The 20,000-nt window shown below is 37.4% G+C and overlaps 30 non-coding genes across 30 annotated transcripts; 15 read left to right on the top strand and 15 right to left on the bottom strand.

Annotated features, from left to right (window-relative positions):
- Positions 1–220: 220 nt before the first annotated feature.
- On the bottom strand, positions 221–335 carry Trnal-caa (transfer RNA leucine (anticodon CAA)). Its single transcript has 2 exons — positions 298–335; positions 221–266 (listed from the first exon to the last, which is right to left on the bottom strand). It is a non-coding gene; the product is annotated as a tRNA-Leu (tRNA).
- Positions 336–707: 372 nt separating this feature from the next.
- On the top strand, positions 708–787 carry Trnal-uag (transfer RNA leucine (anticodon UAG)). The gene has a single exon. It is a non-coding gene; the product is annotated as a tRNA-Leu (tRNA).
- A 765-nt stretch (positions 788–1,552) lies between these two features.
- On the bottom strand, positions 1,553–1,667 carry Trnal-caa (transfer RNA leucine (anticodon CAA)). Its single transcript has 2 exons — positions 1,630–1,667; positions 1,553–1,598 (listed from the first exon to the last, which is right to left on the bottom strand). It is a non-coding gene; the product is annotated as a tRNA-Leu (tRNA).
- A 372-nt stretch (positions 1,668–2,039) lies between these two features.
- On the top strand, positions 2,040–2,119 carry Trnal-uag (transfer RNA leucine (anticodon UAG)). Its single transcript has one exon. It is a non-coding gene; the product is annotated as a tRNA-Leu (tRNA).
- Positions 2,120–2,876: 757 nt separating this feature from the next.
- Trnal-caa (transfer RNA leucine (anticodon CAA)) lies at positions 2,877–2,991 on the bottom strand. Its single transcript has 2 exons — positions 2,954–2,991; positions 2,877–2,922 (listed from the first exon to the last, which is right to left on the bottom strand). It is a non-coding gene; the product is annotated as a tRNA-Leu (tRNA).
- A 372-nt stretch (positions 2,992–3,363) lies between these two features.
- On the top strand, positions 3,364–3,444 carry Trnal-uag (transfer RNA leucine (anticodon UAG)). The gene has a single exon. It is a non-coding gene; the product is annotated as a tRNA-Leu (tRNA).
- Positions 3,445–4,216: 772 nt separating this feature from the next.
- On the bottom strand, positions 4,217–4,331 carry Trnal-caa (transfer RNA leucine (anticodon CAA)). The gene is made up of 2 exons: positions 4,294–4,331; positions 4,217–4,262 (listed from the first exon to the last, which is right to left on the bottom strand). It is a non-coding gene; the product is annotated as a tRNA-Leu (tRNA).
- Positions 4,332–4,703: 372 nt separating this feature from the next.
- Positions 4,704–4,784, top strand: Trnal-uag (transfer RNA leucine (anticodon UAG)). Its single transcript has one exon. It is a non-coding gene; the product is annotated as a tRNA-Leu (tRNA).
- Positions 4,785–5,557: 773 nt separating this feature from the next.
- Positions 5,558–5,672, bottom strand: Trnal-caa (transfer RNA leucine (anticodon CAA)). Its single transcript has 2 exons — positions 5,635–5,672; positions 5,558–5,603 (listed from the first exon to the last, which is right to left on the bottom strand). It is a non-coding gene; the product is annotated as a tRNA-Leu (tRNA).
- A 372-nt stretch (positions 5,673–6,044) lies between these two features.
- Trnal-uag (transfer RNA leucine (anticodon UAG)) lies at positions 6,045–6,125 on the top strand. Its single transcript has one exon. It is a non-coding gene; the product is annotated as a tRNA-Leu (tRNA).
- Positions 6,126–6,906: 781 nt separating this feature from the next.
- Positions 6,907–7,021, bottom strand: Trnal-caa (transfer RNA leucine (anticodon CAA)). The gene is made up of 2 exons: positions 6,984–7,021; positions 6,907–6,952 (listed from the first exon to the last, which is right to left on the bottom strand). It is a non-coding gene; the product is annotated as a tRNA-Leu (tRNA).
- A 372-nt stretch (positions 7,022–7,393) lies between these two features.
- Positions 7,394–7,474, top strand: Trnal-uag (transfer RNA leucine (anticodon UAG)). Its single transcript has one exon. It is a non-coding gene; the product is annotated as a tRNA-Leu (tRNA).
- Positions 7,475–8,250: 776 nt separating this feature from the next.
- On the bottom strand, positions 8,251–8,365 carry Trnal-caa (transfer RNA leucine (anticodon CAA)). The gene is made up of 2 exons: positions 8,328–8,365; positions 8,251–8,296 (listed from the first exon to the last, which is right to left on the bottom strand). It is a non-coding gene; the product is annotated as a tRNA-Leu (tRNA).
- A 372-nt stretch (positions 8,366–8,737) lies between these two features.
- Trnal-uag (transfer RNA leucine (anticodon UAG)) lies at positions 8,738–8,818 on the top strand. The gene has a single exon. It is a non-coding gene; the product is annotated as a tRNA-Leu (tRNA).
- A 771-nt stretch (positions 8,819–9,589) lies between these two features.
- Positions 9,590–9,704, bottom strand: Trnal-caa (transfer RNA leucine (anticodon CAA)). Its single transcript has 2 exons — positions 9,667–9,704; positions 9,590–9,635 (listed from the first exon to the last, which is right to left on the bottom strand). It is a non-coding gene; the product is annotated as a tRNA-Leu (tRNA).
- A 372-nt stretch (positions 9,705–10,076) lies between these two features.
- Positions 10,077–10,157, top strand: Trnal-uag (transfer RNA leucine (anticodon UAG)). Its single transcript has one exon. It is a non-coding gene; the product is annotated as a tRNA-Leu (tRNA).
- Positions 10,158–10,941: 784 nt separating this feature from the next.
- On the bottom strand, positions 10,942–11,056 carry Trnal-caa (transfer RNA leucine (anticodon CAA)). Its single transcript has 2 exons — positions 11,019–11,056; positions 10,942–10,987 (listed from the first exon to the last, which is right to left on the bottom strand). It is a non-coding gene; the product is annotated as a tRNA-Leu (tRNA).
- A 372-nt stretch (positions 11,057–11,428) lies between these two features.
- Positions 11,429–11,509, top strand: Trnal-uag (transfer RNA leucine (anticodon UAG)). Its single transcript has one exon. It is a non-coding gene; the product is annotated as a tRNA-Leu (tRNA).
- Positions 11,510–12,295: 786 nt separating this feature from the next.
- On the bottom strand, positions 12,296–12,410 carry Trnal-caa (transfer RNA leucine (anticodon CAA)). Its single transcript has 2 exons — positions 12,373–12,410; positions 12,296–12,341 (listed from the first exon to the last, which is right to left on the bottom strand). It is a non-coding gene; the product is annotated as a tRNA-Leu (tRNA).
- Positions 12,411–12,782: 372 nt separating this feature from the next.
- Positions 12,783–12,863, top strand: Trnal-uag (transfer RNA leucine (anticodon UAG)). The gene has a single exon. It is a non-coding gene; the product is annotated as a tRNA-Leu (tRNA).
- Positions 12,864–13,622: 759 nt separating this feature from the next.
- On the bottom strand, positions 13,623–13,736 carry Trnal-caa (transfer RNA leucine (anticodon CAA)). The gene is made up of 2 exons: positions 13,699–13,736; positions 13,623–13,667 (listed from the first exon to the last, which is right to left on the bottom strand). It is a non-coding gene; the product is annotated as a tRNA-Leu (tRNA).
- A 372-nt stretch (positions 13,737–14,108) lies between these two features.
- Positions 14,109–14,189, top strand: Trnal-uag (transfer RNA leucine (anticodon UAG)). The gene has a single exon. It is a non-coding gene; the product is annotated as a tRNA-Leu (tRNA).
- Positions 14,190–14,960: 771 nt separating this feature from the next.
- On the bottom strand, positions 14,961–15,075 carry Trnal-caa (transfer RNA leucine (anticodon CAA)). The gene is made up of 2 exons: positions 15,038–15,075; positions 14,961–15,006 (listed from the first exon to the last, which is right to left on the bottom strand). It is a non-coding gene; the product is annotated as a tRNA-Leu (tRNA).
- Positions 15,076–15,447: 372 nt separating this feature from the next.
- Trnal-uag (transfer RNA leucine (anticodon UAG)) lies at positions 15,448–15,528 on the top strand. The gene has a single exon. It is a non-coding gene; the product is annotated as a tRNA-Leu (tRNA).
- Positions 15,529–16,314: 786 nt separating this feature from the next.
- Positions 16,315–16,429, bottom strand: Trnal-caa (transfer RNA leucine (anticodon CAA)). The gene is made up of 2 exons: positions 16,392–16,429; positions 16,315–16,360 (listed from the first exon to the last, which is right to left on the bottom strand). It is a non-coding gene; the product is annotated as a tRNA-Leu (tRNA).
- A 372-nt stretch (positions 16,430–16,801) lies between these two features.
- Positions 16,802–16,882, top strand: Trnal-uag (transfer RNA leucine (anticodon UAG)). The gene has a single exon. It is a non-coding gene; the product is annotated as a tRNA-Leu (tRNA).
- A 764-nt stretch (positions 16,883–17,646) lies between these two features.
- Positions 17,647–17,761, bottom strand: Trnal-caa (transfer RNA leucine (anticodon CAA)). Its single transcript has 2 exons — positions 17,724–17,761; positions 17,647–17,692 (listed from the first exon to the last, which is right to left on the bottom strand). It is a non-coding gene; the product is annotated as a tRNA-Leu (tRNA).
- Positions 17,762–18,133: 372 nt separating this feature from the next.
- On the top strand, positions 18,134–18,214 carry Trnal-uag (transfer RNA leucine (anticodon UAG)). The gene has a single exon. It is a non-coding gene; the product is annotated as a tRNA-Leu (tRNA).
- A 764-nt stretch (positions 18,215–18,978) lies between these two features.
- Positions 18,979–19,093, bottom strand: Trnal-caa (transfer RNA leucine (anticodon CAA)). The gene is made up of 2 exons: positions 19,056–19,093; positions 18,979–19,024 (listed from the first exon to the last, which is right to left on the bottom strand). It is a non-coding gene; the product is annotated as a tRNA-Leu (tRNA).
- A 372-nt stretch (positions 19,094–19,465) lies between these two features.
- Positions 19,466–19,546, top strand: Trnal-uag (transfer RNA leucine (anticodon UAG)). The gene has a single exon. It is a non-coding gene; the product is annotated as a tRNA-Leu (tRNA).
- Positions 19,547–20,000: the final 454 nt, after the last annotated feature.

Here is a 20,000-nt window from a genome sequence, read left to right on the forward strand (position 1 = left end):
ATTTTCAATCCACTGATGGTTCAGCAATTGATAATCTTACTAATTTATGACACTCTGATTTGGACAAGAAAGTATAACATGAATGTCGCATATGAGGGTTTTTTTCTTTCGTAATAGCTTTTACTATATACTAAATGTTTAACCGTTAACAAATTCGCAAAAGACCATTTCATGAAACCATGTTACAAATGAAGTGTAGAAAGTGATCAAAAATATATGGTGTCAGATGTGGGATTCGAACCCACGCCCACATTCGTGGACCAGAACACTCATTCCCACGAATGGGAAGGTATTAACCTTGAGTCTGGCGCCTTAGACCACTCGGCCAACCTGACATGACAACAATTTGGCTAATTTTAATAGTTAACCATCGTCTAAGGTACGGAAAACATTATAACTGAATAACTTGTCCTTTTGGATTTTTATTAAATTCGTAATTGGCGCATTTTAGGATTTGAGGAATTTTTTCAACATCTCTAATCTTTTTTTCATCTGTCAAATGAACGTTTTATATGATTACTCAAAATTGTTCCACATGAAATTGAACATGGGCAAATCATTTCGTCTCACTTTCTTTTATTCCCTAAGCCTCCAATTCTCACTTGAACACTTCCCACTAGAACCATATAGGGCAAACTAAACAAACCAACATTTTTTTTCACGAAGCCAGTTGACAAATACATAAAATATCAGCAGAAAAGTCGTAAGGTAGCGTGGCCGAGCGGTCTAAGGCGCTGGTTTTAGGCACCAGTCTCATTGAGGCGTGGGTTCGAATCCACCGCTGCCAAGAATTTTTTACTGAACAATTCAATTTTTCTATCCAAAAGACACTTTCCAACCCTGTCGATTATTTTGAGAGAGAGAGAGAGAGAGAGAGAGAGAGAGAGAGAGAGAGAGAGAGAGAGAGAGCTAAGAACGCGGACGAGGTTTTTTTTTTTAAAAGAATTCCTACAAATGAACGATAATGAATATTACCTGTTTCCAACTGACTACGAATTGCGAATTATCTACTTTCATGCACTTGATGCTTTCAGTCAGTACCTACATTTTTTTTCCGTTTGCATTTTGGACACACCAGTCGGCTACACATTTGCACGGACTTCATGCGTATTGAACGGTAGTTGGGAAAATCCAATCACAAACTTTAAAACAAACATGAAGTTAATTCAGCGTTCTTTGGGAAAACGATAACATTCAAGAGTGAACAATTTTTCTTCCGCCCTAAAAACTCACTCCTCCGTTTTAACGTTCTACCCACTATGTGAAATCTATTTTTGATAATTGAGGATGAATTTCATTTGGCTCTTTCCTCAAACTGAGTTTACATGAGCTATTTTCAATCCACTGATGGTTCAGCAATTGATAATCTTACTAATTTATGACACTCTGATTTGGACAAGAAAGTATAACATGAATGTCGCATATGAGGGTTTTTTTCTTTCGTAATAGCTTTTACTATATACTAAATGTTTAACCGTTAACAAATTCGCAAAAGACCATTTCATGAAACCATGTTACAAATGAAGTGTAGAAAGTGATCAAAAATATATGGTGTCAGATGTGGGATTCGAACCCACGCCCACATTCGTGGACCAGAACACTCATTCCCACGAATGGGAAGGTATTAACCTTGAGTCTGGCGCCTTAGACCACTCGGCCAACCTGACATGACAACAATTTGGCTAATTTTAATAGTTAACCATCGTCTAAGGTACGGAAAACATTATACTGAATAACTTGTCCTTTTGGATTTTTATTAAATTCGTAATTGGCGCATTTTAGGATTTGAGGAATTTTTTCAACATCTCTAATCTTTTTTTCATCTGTCAAATGAACGTTTTATATGATTACTCAAAATTGTTCCACATGAAATTGAACATGGGCAAATCATTTCGTCTCACTTTCTTTTATTCCCTAAGCCTCCAATTCTCACTTGAACACTTCCCACTAGAACCATATAGGGCAAACTAAACAAACCAACATTTTTTTTTCACGAAGCCAGTTGACAAATACATAAAATATCAGCAGAAAAGTCGTAAGGTAGCGTGGCCGAGCGGTCTAAGGCGCTGGTTTTAGGCACCAGTCTCATTGAGGCGTGGGTTCGAATCCACCGCTGCCAAGAATTTTTTACTGAACAATTCAATTTTTCTATCCAAAAGACACTTTCCAACCCTGTCGATTATTTTGAGAGAGAGAGAGAGAGAGAGAGAGAGAGAGAGAGAGAGAGAGAGAGCTAAGAACGCGGACGAGGTTTTTTTTTTTTAAAAGAATTCCTACAAATGAACGATAATGAATATTACCTGTTTCCAACTGACTACGAATTGCGAATTATCTACTTTCATGCACTTGATGCTTTCAGTCAGTACCTACATTTTTTTCCGTTTGCATTTTGGACACACCAGTCGGCTACACATTTGCACGGACTTCATGCGTATTGAACGGTAGTTGGGAAAATCCAATCACAAACTTTAAAACAAACATGAAGTTAATTCAGCGTTCTTTGGGAAAACGATAACATTCAAGAGTGAACAATTTTTCTTCCGCCCTAAAAACTCACTCCTCCGTTTTAACGTTCTACCCACTATGTGAAATCTATTTTTGATAATTGAGGATGAATTTCATTTGGCTCTTTCCTCAAACTGAGTTTACATGAGCTATTTTCAATCCACTGATGGTTCAGCAATTGATAATCTTACTAATTTATGACACTCTGATTTGGACAAGAAAGTCTAACATGAATGTCGCATATGAGGGTTTTTTTCTTTCGTAATAGCTTTTACTATATACTAAATGTTTAACCGTTAACAAATTCGCAAAAGACCATTTCATGAAACCATGTTACAAATGAAGTGTAGAAAGTGATCAAAAATATATGGTGTCAGATGTGGGATTCGAACCCACGCCCACATTCGTGGACCAGAACACTCATTCCCACGAATGGGAAGGTATTAACCTTGAGTCTGGCGCCTTAGACCACTCGGCCAACCTGACATGACAACAATTTGGCTAATTTTAATAGTTAACCATCGTCTAAGGTACGGAAAACATTATAACTGAATAACTTGTCCTTTTGGATTTTTATTAAATTCGTAATTGGCGCATTTTAGGATTTGAGGAATTTTTTCAACATCTCTAATCTTTTTTTCATCTGTCAAATGAACGTTTTATATGATTACTCAAAATTGTTCCACATGAAATTGAACATGGGCAAATCATTTCGTCTCACTTTCTTTTATTCCCTAAGCCTCCAATTCTCACTTGAACACTTCCCACTAGAACCATATAGGGCAAACTAAACAAACCAACATTTTTTTTCACGAAGCCAGTTGACAAATACATAAAATATCAGCAGAAAAGTCGTAAGGTAGCGTGGCCGAGCGGTCTAAGGCGCTGGTTTTAGGCACCAGTCTCATTGAGGCGTGGGTTCGAATCCCACCGCTGCCAAGAATTTTTTACTGAACAATTCAATTTTTCTATCCAAAAGACACTTTCCAACCCTGTCGATTATTTTGAGAGAGAGAGAGAGAGAGAGAGAGAGAGAGAGAGAGAGAGAGAGAGAGAGAGAGAGAGAGAGCTAAGAACGCGGACGAGGTTTTTTTTTTTAAAAGAATTCCTACAAATGAACGATAATGAATATTACCTGTTTCCAACTGACTACGAATTGCGAATTATCTACTTTCATGCACTTGATGCTTTCAGTCAGTACCTACATTTTTTTCCGTTTGCATTTTGGACACACCAGTCGGCTACACATTTGCACGGACTTCATGCGTATTGAACGGTAGTTGGGAAAATCCAATCACAAACTTTAAAACAAACATGAAGTTAATTCAGCGTTCTTTGGGAAAACGATAACATTCAAGAGTGAACAATTTTTCTTCCGCCCTAAAAACTCACTCCTCCGTTTTAACGTTCTACCCACTATGTGAAATCTATTTTTGATAATTGAGGATGAATTTCATTTGGCTCTTTCCTCAAACTGAGTTTACATGAGCTATTTTCAATCCACTGATGGTTCAGCAATTGATAATCTTACTAATTTATGACACTCTGATTTGGACAAGAAAGTATAACATGAATGTCGCATATGAGGGTTTTTTTCTTTCGTAATAGCTTTTACTATATACTAAATGTTTAACCGTTAACAAATTCGCAAAAGACCATTTCATGAAACCATGTTACAAATGAAGTGTAGAAAGTGATCAAAAATATATGGTGTCAGATGTGGGATTCGAACCCACGCCCACATTCGTGGACCAGAACACTCATTCCCACGAATGGGAAGGTATTAACCTTGAGTCTGGCGCCTTAGACCACTCGGCCAACCTGACATGACAACAATTTGGCTAATTTTAATAGTTAACCATCGTCTAAGGTACGGAAAACATTATAACTGAATAACTTGTCCTTTTGGATTTTTATTAAATTCGTAATTGGCGCATTTTAGGATTTGAGGAATTTTTTCAACATCTCTAATCTTTTTTTCATCTGTCAAATGAACGTTTTATATGATTACTCAAAATTGTTCCACATGAAATTGAACATGGGCAAATCATTTCGTCTCACTTTCTTTTATTCCCTAAGCCTCCAATTCTCACTTGAACACTTCCCACTAGAACCATATAGGGCAAACTAAACAAACCAACATTTTTTTTCACGAAGCCAGTTGACAAATACATAAAATATCAGCAGAAAAGTCGTAAGGTAGCGTGGCCGAGCGGTCTAAGGCGCTGGTTTTAGGCACCAGTCTCATTGAGGCGTGGGTTCGAATCCCACCGCTGCCAAGAATTTTTTACTGAACAATTCAATTTTTCTATCCAAAAGACACTTTCCAACCCTGTCGATTATTTTGAGAGAGAGAGAGAGAGAGAGAGAGAGAGAGAGAGAGAGAGAGAGAGAGAGAGAGAGAGAGAGAGCTAAGAACGCGGACGAGGTTTTTTTTTTAAAAGAATTCCTACAAATGAACGATAATGAATATTACCTGTTTCCAACTGACTACGAATTGCGAATTATCTACTTTCATGCACTTGATGCTTTCAGTCAGTACCTACATTTTTTTCCGTTTGCATTTTGGACACACCAGTCGGCTACACATTTGCACGGACTTCATGCGTATTGAACGGTAGTTGGGAAAATCCAATCACAAACTTTAAAACAAACATGAAGTTAATTCAGCGTTCTTTGGGAAAACGATAACATTCAAGAGTGAACAATTTTTCTTCCGCCCTAAAAACTCACTCCTCCGTTTTAACGTTCTACCCACTATGTGAAATCTATTTTTGATAATTGAGGATGAATTTCATTTGGCTCTTTCCTCAAACTGAGTTTACATGAGCTATTTTCAATCCACTGATGGTTCAGCAATTGATAATCTTACTAATTTATGACACTCTGATTTGGACAAGAAAGTATAACATGAATGTCGCATATGAGGGTTTTTTTCTTTCGTAATAGCTTTTACTATATACTAAATGTTTAACCGTTAACAAATTCGCAAAAGACCATTTCATGAAACCATGTTACAAATGAAGTGTAGAAAGTGATCAAAAATATATGGTGTCAGATGTGGGATTCGAACCCACGCCCACATTCGTGGACCAGAACACTCATTCCCACGAATGGGAAGGTATTAACCTTGAGTCTGGCGCCTTAGACCACTCGGCCAACCTGACATGACAACAATTTGGCTAATTTTAATAGTTAACCATCGTCTAAGGTACGGAAAACATTATAACTGAATAACTTGTCCTTTTGGATTTTTATTAAATTCGTAATTGGCGCATTTTAGGATTTGAGGAATTTTTTCAACATCTCTAATCTTTTTTTCATCTGTCAAATGAACGTTTTATATGATTACTCAAAATTGTTCCACATGAAATTGAACATGGGCAAATCATTTCGTCTCACTTTCTTTTATTCCCTAAGCCTCCAATTCTCACTTGAACACTTCCCACTAGAACCATATAGGGCAAACTAAACAAACCAACATTTTTTTTCACGAAGCCAGTTGACAAATACATAAAATATCAGCAGAAAAGTCGTAAGGTAGCGTGGCCGAGCGGTCTAAGGCGCTGGTTTTAGGCACCAGTCTCATTGAGGCGTGGGTTCGAATCCCACCGCTGCCAAGAATTTTTTACTGAACAATTCAATTTTTCTATCCAAAAGACACTTTCCAACCCTGTCGATTATTTTGAGAGAGAGAGAGAGAGAGAGAGAGAGAGAGAGAGAGAGAGAGAGAGAGAGAGAGAGAGAGAGAGAGAGAGAGCTAAGAACGCGGACGAGGTTTTTTTTTTAAAAGAATTCCTACAAATGAACGATAATGAATATTACCTGTTTCCAACTGACTACGAATTGCGAATTATCTACTTTCATGCACTTGATGCTTTCAGTCAGTACCTACATTTTTTTCCGTTTGCATTTTGGACACACCAGTCGGCTACACATTTGCACGGACTTCATGCGTATTGAACGGTAGTTGGGAAAATCCAATCACAAACTTTAAAACAAACATGAAGTTAATTCAGCGTTCTTTGGGAAAACGATAACATTCAAGAGTGAACAATTTTTCTTCCGCCCTAAAAACTCACTCCTCCGTTTTAACGTTCTACCCACTATGTGAAATCTATTTTTGATAATTGAGGATGAATTTCATTTGGCTCTTTCCTCAAACTGAGTTTACATGAGCTATTTTCAATCCACTGATGGTTCAGCAATTGATAATCTTACTAATTTATGACACTCTGATTTGGACAAGAAAGTATAACATGAATGTCGCATATGAGGGTTTTTTTCTTTCGTAATAGCTTTTACTATATACTAAATGTTTAACCGTTAACAAATTCGCAAAAGACCATTTCATGAAACCATGTTACAAATGAAGTGTAGAAAGTGATCAAAAATATATGGTGTCAGATGTGGGATTCGAACCCACGCCCACATTCGTGGACCAGAACACTCATTCCCACGAATGGGAAGGTATTAACCTTGAGTCTGGCGCCTTAGACCACTCGGCCAACCTGACATGACAACAATTTGGCTAATTTTAATAGTTAACCATCGTCTAAGGTACGGAAAACATTATAACTGAATAACTTGTCCTTTTGGATTTTTATTAAATTCGTAATTGGCGCATTTTAGGATTTGAGGAATTTTTTCAACATCTCTAATCTTTTTTTCATCTGTCAAATGAACGTTTTATATGATTACTCAAAATTGTTCCACATGAAATTGAACATGGGCAAATCATTTCGTCTCACTTTCTTTTATTCCCTAAGCCTCCAATTCTCACTTGAACACTTCCCACTAGAACCATATAGGGCAAACTAAACAAACCAACATTTTTTTTCACGAAGCCAGTTGACAAATACATAAAATATCAGCAGAAAAGTCGTAAGGTAGCGTGGCCGAGCGGTCTAAGGCGCTGGTTTTAGGCACCAGTCTCATTGAGGCGTGGGTTCGAATCCCACCGCTGCCAAGAATTTTTTACTGAACAATTCAATTTTTCTATCCAAAAGACACTTTCCAACCCTGTCGATTATTTTGAGAGAGAGAGAGAGAGAGAGAGAGAGAGAGAGAGAGAGAGAGAGAGAGAGAGAGAGAGAGAGAGAGCTAAGAACGCGGACGAGGTTTTTTTTTTTAAAAGAATTCCTACAAATGAACGATAATGAATATTACCTGTTTCCAACTGACTACGAATTGCGAATTATCTACTTTCATGCACTTGATGCTTTCAGTCAGTACCTACATTTTTTTCCGTTTGCATTTTGGACACACCAGTCGGCTACACATTTGCACGGACTTCATGCGTATTGAACGGTAGTTGGGAAAATCCAATCACAAACTTTAAAACAAACATGAAGTTAATTCAGCGTTCTTTGGGAAAACGATAACATTCAAGAGTGAACAATTTTTCTTCCGCCCTAAAAACTCACTCCTCCGTTTTAACGTTCTACCCACTATGTGAAATCTATTTTTGATAATTGAGGATGAATTTCATTTGGCTCTTTCCTCAAACTGAGTTTACATGAGCTATTTTCAATCCACTGATGGTTCAGCAATTGATAATCTTACTAATTTATGACACTCTGATTTGGACAAGAAAGTATAACATGAATGTCGCATATGAGGGTTTTTTTCTTTCGTAATAGCTTTTACTATATACTAAATGTTTAACCGTTAACAAATTCGCAAAAGACCATTTCATGAAACCATGTTACAAATGAAGTGTAGAAAGTGATCAAAAATATATGGTGTCAGATGTGGGATTCGAACCCACGCCCACATTCGTGGACCAGAACACTCATTCCCACGAATGGGAAGGTATTAACCTTGAGTCTGGCGCCTTAGACCACTCGGCCAACCTGACATGACAACAATTTGGCTAATTTTAATAGTTAACCATCGTCTAAGGTACGGAAAACATTATAACTGAATAACTTGTCCTTTTGGATTTTTATTAAATTCGTAATTGGCGCATTTTAGGATTTGAGGAATTTTTTCAACATCTCTAATCTTTTTTTCATCTGTCAAATGAACGTTTTATATGATTACTCAAAATTGTTCCACATGAAATTGAACATGGGCAAATCATTTCGTCTCACTTTCTTTTATTCCCTAAGCCTCCAATTCTCACTTGAACACTTCCCACTAGAACCATATAGGGCAAACTAAACAAACCAACATTTTTTTTCACGAAGCCAGTTGACAAATACATAAAATATCAGCAGAAAAGTCGTAAGGTAGCGTGGCCGAGCGGTCTAAGGCGCTGGTTTTAGGCACCAGTCTCATTGAGGCGTGGGTTCGAATCCCACCGCTGCCAAGAATTTTTTACTGAACAATTCAATTTTTCTATCCAAAAGACACTTTCCAACCCTGTCGATTATTTTGAGAGAGAGAGAGAGAGAGAGAGAGAGAGAGAGAGAGAGAGAGAGAGAGAGAGAGAGAGAGAGCTAAGAACGCGGACGAGGTTTTTTTTTTAAAAGAATTCCTACAAATGAACGATAATGAATATTACCTGTTTCCAACTGACTACGAATTGCGAATTATCTACTTTCATGCACTTGATGCTTTCAGTCAGTACCTACATTTTTTTCCGTTTGCATTTTGGACACACCAGTCGGCTACACATTTGCACGGACTTCATGCGTATTGAACGGTAGTTGGGAAAATCCAATCACAAACTTTAAAACAAACATGAAGTTAATTCAGCGTTCTTTGGGAAAACGATAACATTCAAGAGTGAACAATTTTTCTTCCGCCCTAAAAACTCACTCCTCCGTTTTAACGTTCTACCCACTATGTGAAATCTATTTTTGATAATTGAGGATGAATTTCATTTGGCTCTTTCCTCAAACTGAGTTTACATGAGCTATTTTCAATCCACTGATGGTTCAGCAATTGATAATCTTACTAATTTATGACACTCTGATTTGGACAAGAAAGTATAACATGAATGTCGCATATGAGGGTTTTTTTCTTTCGTAATAGCTTTTACTATATACTAAATGTTTAACCGTTAACAAATTCGCAAAAGACCATTTCATGAAACCATGTTACAAATGAAGTGTAGAAAGTGATCAAAAATATATGGTGTCAGATGTGGGATTCGAACCCACGCCCACATTCGTGGACCAGAACACTCATTCCCACGAATGGGAAGGTATTAACCTTGAGTCTGGCGCCTTAGACCACTCGGCCAACCTGACATGACAACAATTTGGCTAATTTTAATAGTTAACCATCGTCTAAGGTACGGAAAACATTATAACTGAATAACTTGTCCTTTTGGATTTTTATTAAATTCGTAATTGGCGCATTTTAGGATTTGAGGAATTTTTTCAACATCTCTAATCTTTTTTTCATCTGTCAAATGAACGTTTTATATGATTACTCAAAATTGTTCCACATGAAATTGAACATGGGCAAATCATTTCGTCTCACTTTCTTTTATTCCCTAAGCCTCCAATTCTCACTTGAACACTTCCCACTAGAACCATATAGGGCAAACTAAACAAACCAACATTTTTTTTCACGAAGCCAGTTGACAAATACATAAAATATCAGCAGAAAAGTCGTAAGGTAGCGTGGCCGAGCGGTCTAAGGCGCTGGTTTTAGGCACCAGTCTCATTGAGGCGTGGGTTCGAATCCCACCGCTGCCAAGAATTTTTTACTGAACAATTCAATTTTTCTATCCAAAAGACACTTTCCAACCCTGTCGATTATTTTGAGAGAGAGAGAGAGAGAGAGAGAGAGAGAGAGAGAGAGAGAGAGAGAGAGAGAGAGAGAGAGAGAGAGAGAGAGCTAAGAACGCGGACGAGGTTTTTTTTTTTAAAAGAATTCCTACAAATGAACGATAATGAATATTACCTGTTTCCAACTGACTACGAATTGCGAATTATCTACTTTCATGCACTTGATGCTTTCAGTCAGTACCTACATTTTTTTCCGTTTGCATTTTGGACACACCAGTCGGCTACACATTTGCACGGACTTCATGCGTATTGAACGGTAGTTGGGAAAATCCAATCACAAACTTTAAAACAAACATGAAGTTAATTCAGCGTTCTTTGGGAAAACGATAACATTCAAGAGTGAACAATTTTTCTTCCGCCCTAAAAACTCACTCCTCCGTTTTAACGTTCTACCCACTATGTGAAATCTATTTTTGATAATTGAGGATGAATTTCATTTGGCTCTTTCCTCAAACTGAGTTTACATGAGCTATTTTCAATCCACTGATGGTTCAGCAATTGATAATCTTACTAATTTATGACACTCTGATTTGGACAAGAAAGTATAACATGAATGTCGCATATGAGGGTTTTTTTCTTTCGTAATAGCTTTTACTATATACTAAATGTTTAACCGTTAACAAATTCGCAAAAGACCATTTCATGAAACCATGTTACAAATGAAGTGTAGAAAGTGATCAAAAATATATGGTGTCAGATGTGGGATTCGAACCCACGCCCACATTCGTGGACCAGAACACTCATTCCCACGAATGGGAAGGTATTAACCTTGAGTCTGGCGCCTTAGACCACTCGGCCAACCTGACATGACAACAATTTGGCTAATTTTAATAGTTAACCATCGTCTAAGGTACGGAAAACATTATAACTGAATAACTTGTCCTTTTGGATTTTTATTAAATTCGTAATTGGCGCATTTTAGGATTTGAGGAATTTTTTCAACATCTCTAATCTTTTTTTCATCTGTCAAATGAACGTTTTATATGATTACTCAAAATTGTTCCACATGAAATTGAACATGGGCAAATCATTTCGTCTCACTTTCTTTTATTCCCTAAGCCTCCAATTCTCACTTGAACACTTCCCACTAGAACCATATAGGGCAAACTAAACAAACCAACATTTTTTTTCACGAAGCCAGTTGACAAATACATAAAATATCAGCAGAAAAGTCGTAAGGTAGCGTGGCCGAGCGGTCTAAGGCGCTGGTTTTAGGCACCAGTCTCATTGAGGCGTGGGTTCGAATCCCACCGCTGCCAAGAATTTTTTACTGAACAATTCAATTTTTCTATCCAAAAGACACTTTCCAACCCTGTCGATTATTTTGAGAGAGAGAGAGAGAGAGAGAGAGAGAGAGAGAGAGAGAGAGAGAGAGAGAGAGAGAGAGAGAGAGAGAGAGAGAGCTAAGAACGCGGACGAGGTTTTTTTTTTTAAAAGAATTCCTACAAATGAACGATAATGAATATTACCTGTTTCCAACTGACTACGAATTGCGAATTATCTACTTTCATGCACTTGATGCTTTCAGTCAGTACCTACATTTTTTTCCGTTTGCATTTTGGACACACCAGTCGGCTACACATTTGCACGGACTTCATGCGTATTGAACGGTAGTTGGGAAAATCCAATCACAAACTTTAAAACAAACATGAAGTTAATTCAGCGTTCTTTGGGAAAACGATAACATTCAAGAGTGAACAATTTTTCTTCCGCCCTAAAAACTCACTCCTCCGTTTTAACGTTCTACCCACTATGTGAAATCTATTTTTGATAATTGAGGATGAATTTCATTTGGCTCTTTCCTCAAACTGAGTTTACATGAGCTATTTTCAATCCACTGATGGTTCAGCAATTGATAATCTTACTAATTTATGACACTCTGATTTGGACAAGAAAGTATAACATGAATGTCGCATATGAGGGTTTTTTTCTTTCGTAATAGCTTTTACTATATACTAAATGTTTAACCGTTAACAAATTCGCAAAAGACCATTTCATGAAACCATGTTACAAATGAAGTGTAGAAAGTGATCAAAAATATATGGTGTCAGATGTGGGATTCGAACCCACGCCCACATTCGTGGACCAGAACACTCATTCCCACGAATGGGAAGGTATTAACCTTGAGTCTGGCGCCTTAGACCACTCGGCCAACCTGACATGACAACAATTTGGCTAATTTTAATAGTTAACCATCGTCTAAGGTACGGAAAACATTATAACTGAATAACTTGTCCTTTTGGATTTTTATTAAATTCGTAATTGGCGCATTTTAGGATTTGAGGAATTTTTTCAACATCTCTAATCTTTTTTTCATCTGTCAAATGAACGTTTTATATGATTACTCAAAATTGTTCCACATGAAATTGAACATGGGCAAATCATTTCGTCTCACTTTCTTTTATTCCCTAAGCCTCCAATTCTCACTTGAACACTTCCCACTAGAACCATATAGGGCAAACTAAACAAACCAACATTTTTTTTCACGAAGCCAGTTGACAAATACATAAAATATCAGCAGAAAAGTCGTAAGGTAGCGTGGCCGAGCGGTCTAAGGCGCTGGTTTTAGGCACCAGTCTCATTGAGGCGTGGGTTCGAATCCCACCGCTGCCAAGAATTTTTTACTGAACAATTCAATTTTTCTATCCAAAAGACACTTTCCAACCCTGTCGATTATTTGAGAGAGAGAGAGAGAGAGAGAGAGAGAGAGAGAGAGAGAGAGAGAGAGAGCTAAGAACGCGGACGAGGTTTTTTTTTTTAAAAGAATTCCTACAAATGAACGATAATGAATATTACCTGTTTCCAACTGACTACGAATTGCGAATTATCTACTTTCATGCACTTGATGCTTTCAGTCAGTACCTACATTTTTTTCCGTTTGCATTTTGGACACACCAGTCGGCTACACATTTGCACGGACTTCATGCGTATTGAACGGTAGTTGGGAAAATCCAATCACAAACTTTAAAACAAACATGAAGTTAATTCAGCGTTCTTTGGGAAAACGATAACATTCAAGAGTGAACAATTTTTCTTCCGCCCTAAAAACTCACTCCTCCGTTTTAACGTTCTACCCACTATGTGAAATCTATTTTTGATAATTGAGGATGAATTTCATTTGGCTCTTTCCTCAAACTGAGTTTACATGAGCTATTTTCAATCCACTGATGGTTCAGCAATTGATAATCTTACTAATTTATGACACTCTGATTTGGACAAGAAAGTATAACATGAATGTCGCATATGAGGGTTTTTTTCTTTCGTAATAGCTTTTACTATATACTAAATGTTTAACCGTTAACAAATTCGCAAAAGACCATTTCATGAAACCATGTTACAAATGAAGTGTAGAAAGTGATCAAAAATATATGGTGTCAGATGTGGATTCGAACCCACGCCCACATTCGTGGACCAGAACACTCATTCCCACGAATGGGAAGGTATTAACCTTGAGTCTGGCGCCTTAGACCACTCGGCCAACCTGACATGACAACAATTTGGCTAATTTTAATAGTTAACCATCGTCTAAGGTACGGAAAACATTATAACTGAATAACTTGTCCTTTTGGATTTTTATTAAATTCGTAATTGGCGCATTTTAGGATTTGAGGAATTTTTTCAACATCTCTAATCTTTTTTTCATCTGTCAAATGAACGTTTTATATGATTACTCAAAATTGTTCCACATGAAATTGAACATGGGCAAATCATTTCGTCTCACTTTCTTTTATTCCCTAAGCCTCCAATTCTCACTTGAACACTTCCCACTAGAACCATATAGGGCAAACTAAACAAACCAACATTTTTTTTCACGAAGCCAGTTGACAAATACATAAAATATCAGCAGAAAAGTCGTAAGGTAGCGTGGCCGAGCGGTCTAAGGCGCTGGTTTTAGGCACCAGTCTCATTGAGGCGTGGGTTCGAATCCCACCGCTGCCAAGAATTTTTTACTGAACAATTCAATTTTTCTATCCAAAAGACACTTTCCAACCCTGTCGATTATTTTGAGAGAGAGAGAGAGAGAGAGAGAGAGAGAGAGAGAGAGAGAGAGAGAGAGAGAGAGAGAGAGCTAAGAACGCGGACGAGGTTTTTTTTTTAAAAGAATTCCTACAAATGAACGATAATGAATATTACCTGTTTCCAACTGACTACGAATTGCGAATTATCTACTTTCATGCACTTGATGCTTTCAGTCAGTACCTACATTTTTTTCCGTTTGCATTTTGGACACACCAGTCGGCTACACATTTGCACGGACTTCATGCGTATTGAACGGTAGTTGGGAAAATCCAATCACAAACTTTAAAACAAACATGAAGTTAATTCAGCGTTCTTTGGGAAAACGATAACATTCAAGAGTGAACAATTTTTCTTCCGCCCTAAAAACTCACTCCTCCGTTTTAACGTTCTACCCACTATGTGAAATCTATTTTTGATAATTGAGGATGAATTTCATTTGGCTCTTTCCTCAAACTGAGTTTACATGAGCTATTTTCAATCCACTGATGGTTCAGCAATTGATAATCTTACTAATTTATGACACTCTGATTTGGACAAGAAAGTATAACATGAATGTCGCATATGAGGGTTTTTTTCTTTCGTAATAGCTTTTACTATATACTAAATGTTTAACCGTTAACAAATTCGCAAAAGACCATTTCATGAAACCATGTTACAAATGAAGTGTAGAAAGTGATCAAAAATATATGGTGTCAGATGTGGGATTCGAACCCACGCCCACATTCGTGGACCAGAACACTCATTCCCACGAATGGGAAGGTATTAACCTTGAGTCTGGCGCCTTAGACCACTCGGCCAACCTGACATGACAACAATTTGGCTAATTTTAATAGTTAACCATCGTCTAAGGTACGGAAAACATTATAACTGAATAACTTGTCCTTTTGGATTTTTATTAAATTCGTAATTGGCGCATTTTAGGATTTGAGGAATTTTTTCAACATCTCTAATCTTTTTTTCATCTGTCAAATGAACGTTTTATATGATTACTCAAAATTGTTCCACATGAAATTGAACATGGGCAAATCATTTCGTCTCACTTTCTTTTATTCCCTAAGCCTCCAATTCTCACTTGAACACTTCCCACTAGAACCATATAGGGCAAACTAAACAAACCAACATTTTTTTTCACGAAGCCAGTTGACAAATACATAAAATATCAGCAGAAAAGTCGTAAGGTAGCGTGGCCGAGCGGTCTAAGGCGCTGGTTTTAGGCACCAGTCTCATTGAGGCGTGGGTTCGAATCCCACCGCTGCCAAGAATTTTTTACTGAACAATTCAATTTTTCTATCCAAAAGACACTTTCCAACCCTGTCGATTATTTTGAGAGAGAGAGAGAGAGAGAGAGAGAGAGAGAGAGAGAGAGAGAGAGAGAGAGAGAGAGAGAGAGAGAGAGAGAGAGCTAAGAACGCGGACGAGGTTTTTTTTTTTAAAAGAATTCCTACAAATGAACGATAATGAATATTACCTGTTTCCAACTGACTACGAATTGCGAATTATCTACTTTCATGCACTTGATGCTTTCAGTCAGTACCTACATTTTTTTCCGTTTGCATTTTGGACACACCAGTCGGCTACACATTTGCACGGACTTCATGCGTATTGAACGGTAGTTGGGAAAATCCAATCACAAACTTTAAAACAAACATGAAGTTAATTCAGCGTTCTTTGGGAAAACGATAACATTCAAGAGTGAACAATTTTTCTTCCGCCCTAAAAACTCACTCCTCCGTTTTAACGTTCTACCCACTATGTGAAATCTATTTTTGATAATTGAGGATGAATTTCATTTGGCTCTTTCCTCAAACTGAGTTTACATGAGCTATTTTCAATCCACTGATGGTTCAGCAATTGATAATCTTACTAATTTATGACACTCTGATTTGGACAAGAAAGTATAACATGAATGTCGCATATGAGGGTTTTTTTCTTTCGTAATAGCTTTTACTATATACTAAATGTTTAACCGTTAACAAATTCGCAAAAGACCATTTCATGAAACCATGTTACAAATGAAGTGTAGAAAGTGATCAAAAATATATGGTGTCAGATGTGGGATTCGAACCCACGCCCACATTCGTGGACCAGAACACTCATTCCCACGAATGGGAAGGTATTAACCTTGAGTCTGGCGCCTTAGACCACTCGGCCAACCTGACATGACAACAATTTGGCTAATTTTAATAGTTAACCATCGTCTAAGGTACGGAAAACATTATAACTGAATAACTTGTCCTTTTGGATTTTTATTAAATTCGTAATTGGCGCATTTTAGGATTTGAGGAATTTTTTCAACATCTCTAATCTTTTTTTCATCTGTCAAATGAACGTTTTATATGATTACTCAAAATTGTTCCACATGAAATTGAACATGGGCAAATCATTTCGTCTCACTTTCTTTTATTCCCTAAGCCTCCAATTCTCACTTGAACACTTCCCACTAGAACCATATAGGGCAAACTAAACAAACCAACATTTTTTTTCACGAAGCCAGTTGACAAATACATAAAATATCAGCAGAAAAGTCGTAAGGTAGCGTGGCCGAGCGGTCTAAGGCGCTGGTTTTAGGCACCAGTCTCATTGAGGCGTGGGTTCGAATCCCACCGCTGCCAAGAATTTTTTACTGAACAATTCAATTTTTCTATCCAAAAGACACTTTCCAACCCTGTCGATTATTTTGAGAGAGAGAGAGAGAGAGAGAGAGAGAGAGAGAGAGAGAGAGAGAGAGAGAGAGCTAAGAACGCGGACGAGGTTTTTTTTTTTAAAAGAATTCCTACAAATGAACGATAATGAATATTACCTGTTTCCAACTGACTACGAATTGCGAATTATCTACTTTCATGCACTTGATGCTTTCAGTCAGTACCTACATTTTTTTCCGTTTGCATTTTGGACACACCAGTCGGCTACACATTTGCACGGACTTCATGCGTATTGAACGGTAGTTGGGAAAATCCAATCACAAACTTTAAAACAAACATGAAGTTAATTCAGCGTTCTTTGGGAAAACGATAACATTCAAGAGTGAACAATTTTTCTTCCGCCCTAAAAACTCACTCCTCCGTTTTAACGTTCTACCCACTATGTGAAATCTATTTTTGATAATTGAGGATGAATTTCATTTGGCTCTTTCCTCAAACTGAGTTTACATGAGCTATTTTCAATCCACTGATGGTTCAGCAATTGATAATCTTACTAATTTATGACACTCTGATTTGGACAAGAAAGTATAACATGAATGTCGCATATGAGGGTTTTTTTCTTTCGTAATAGCTTTTACTATATACTAAATGTTTAACCGTTAACAAATTCGCAAAAGACCATTTCATGAAACCATGTTACAAATGAAGTGTAGAAAGTGATCAAAAATATATGGTGTCAGATGTGGGATTCGAACCCACGCCCACATTCGTGGACCAGAACACTCATTCCCACGAATGGGAAGGTATTAACCTTGAGTCTGGCGCCTTAGACCACTCGGCCAACCTGACATGACAACAATTTGGCTAATTTTAATAGTTAACCATCGTCTAAGGTACGGAAAACATTATAACTGAATAACTTGTCCTTTTGGATTTTTATTAAATTCGTAATTGGCGCATTTTAGGATTTGAGGAATTTTTTCAACATCTCTAATCTTTTTTTCATCTGTCAAATGAACGTTTTATATGATTACTCAAAATTGTTCCACATGAAATTGAACATGGGCAAATCATTTCGTCTCACTTTCTTTTATTCCCTAAGCCTCCAATTCTCACTTGAACACTTCCCACTAGAACCATATAGGGCAAACTAAACAAACCAACATTTTTTTTCACGAAGCCAGTTGACAAATACATAAAATATCAGCAGAAAAGTCGTAAGGTAGCGTGGCCGAGCGGTCTAAGGCGCTGGTTTTAGGCACCAGTCTCATTGAGGCGTGGGTTCGAATCCCACCGCTGCCAAGAATTTTTTACTGAACAATTCAATTTTTCTATCCAAAAGACACTTTCCAACCCTGTCGATTATTTTGAGAGAGAGAGAGAGAGAGAGAGAGAGAGAGAGAGAGAGAGAGAGAGAGAGAGAGCTAAGAACGCGGACGAGGTTTTTTTTTTTAAAAGAATTCCTACAAATGAACGATAATGAATATTACCTGTTTCCAACTGACTACGAATTGCGAATTATCTACTTTCATGCACTTGATGCTTTCAGTCAGTACCTACATTTTTTTCCGTTTGCATTTTGGACACACCAGTCGGCTACACATTTGCACGGACTTCATGCGTATTGAACGGTAGTTGGGAAAATCCAATCACAAACTTTAAAACAAACATGAAGTTAATTCAGCGTTCTTTGGGAAAACGATAACATTCAAGAGTGAACAATTTTTCTTCCGCCCTAAAAACTCACTCCTCCGTTTTAACGTTCTACCCACTATGTGAAATCTATTTTTGATAATTGAGGATGAATTTCATTTGGCTCTTTCCTCAAACTGAGTTTACATGAGCTATTTTCAATCCACTGATGGTTCAGCAATTGATAATCTTACTAATTTATGACACTCTGATTTGGACAAGAAAGTATAACATGAATGTCGCATATGAGGGTTTTTTTCTTTCGTAATAGCTTTTACTATATACTAAATGTTTAACCGTTAACAAATTCGCAAAAGACCATTTCATGAAACCATGTTACAAATGAAGTGTAGAAAGTGATCAAAAATATATGGTGTCAGATGTGGGATTCGAACCCACGCCCACATTCGTGGACCAGAACACTCATTCCCACGAATGGGAAGGTATTAACCTTGAGTCTGGCGCCTTAGACCACTCGGCCAACCTGACATGACAACAATTTGGCTAATTTTAATAGTTAACCATCGTCTAAGGTACGGAAAACATTATAACTGAATAACTTGTCCTTTTGGATTTTTATTAAATTCGTAATTGGCGCATTTTAGGATTTGAGGAATTTTTTCAACATCTCTAATCTTTTTTTCATCTGTCAAATGAACGTTTTATATGATTACTCAAAATTGTTCCACATGAAATTGAACATGGGCAAATCATTTCGTCTCACTTTCTTTTATTCCCTAAGCCTCCAATTCTCACTTGAACACTTCCCACTAGAACCATATAGGGCAAACTAAACAAACCAACATTTTTTTTCACGAAGCCAGTTGACAAATACATAAAATATCAGCAGAAAAGTCGTAAGGTAGCGTGGCCGAGCGGTCTAAGGCGCTGGTTTTAGGCACCAGTCTCATTGAGGCGTGGGTTCGAATCCCACCGCTGCCAAGAATTTTTTACTGAACAATTCAATTTTTCTATCCAAAAGACACTTTCCAACCCTGTCGATTATTTTGAGAGAGAGAGAGAGAGAGAGAGAGAGAGAGAGAGAGAGAGAGAGCTAAGAACGGGGACGAGGTTTTTTTTTTTAAAAGAATTCCTACAAATGAACGATAATGAATATTACCTGTTTCCAACTGACTACGAATTGCGAATTATCTACTTTCATGCACTTGATGCTTTCAGTCAGTACCTACATTTTTTTCCGTTTGCATTTTGGACACACCAGTCGGCTACACATTTGCACGGACTTCATGCGTATTGAACGGTAGTTGGGAAAATCCAATCACAAACTTTAAAACAAACATGAAGTTAATTCAGCGTTCTTTGGGAAAACGATAACATTCAAGAGTGAACAATTTTTCTTCCGCCCTAAAAACTCACTCCTCCGTTTTAACGTTCT

The sequence above is a fragment of the Mytilus edulis genome, unplaced genomic scaffold (genome assembly GCF_963676685.1).
Source record: "Mytilus edulis unplaced genomic scaffold, xbMytEdul2.2 SCAFFOLD_635, whole genome shotgun sequence".
Lineage (NCBI taxonomy): Eukaryota > Metazoa > Mollusca > Bivalvia > Mytilida > Mytilidae > Mytilus > Mytilus edulis.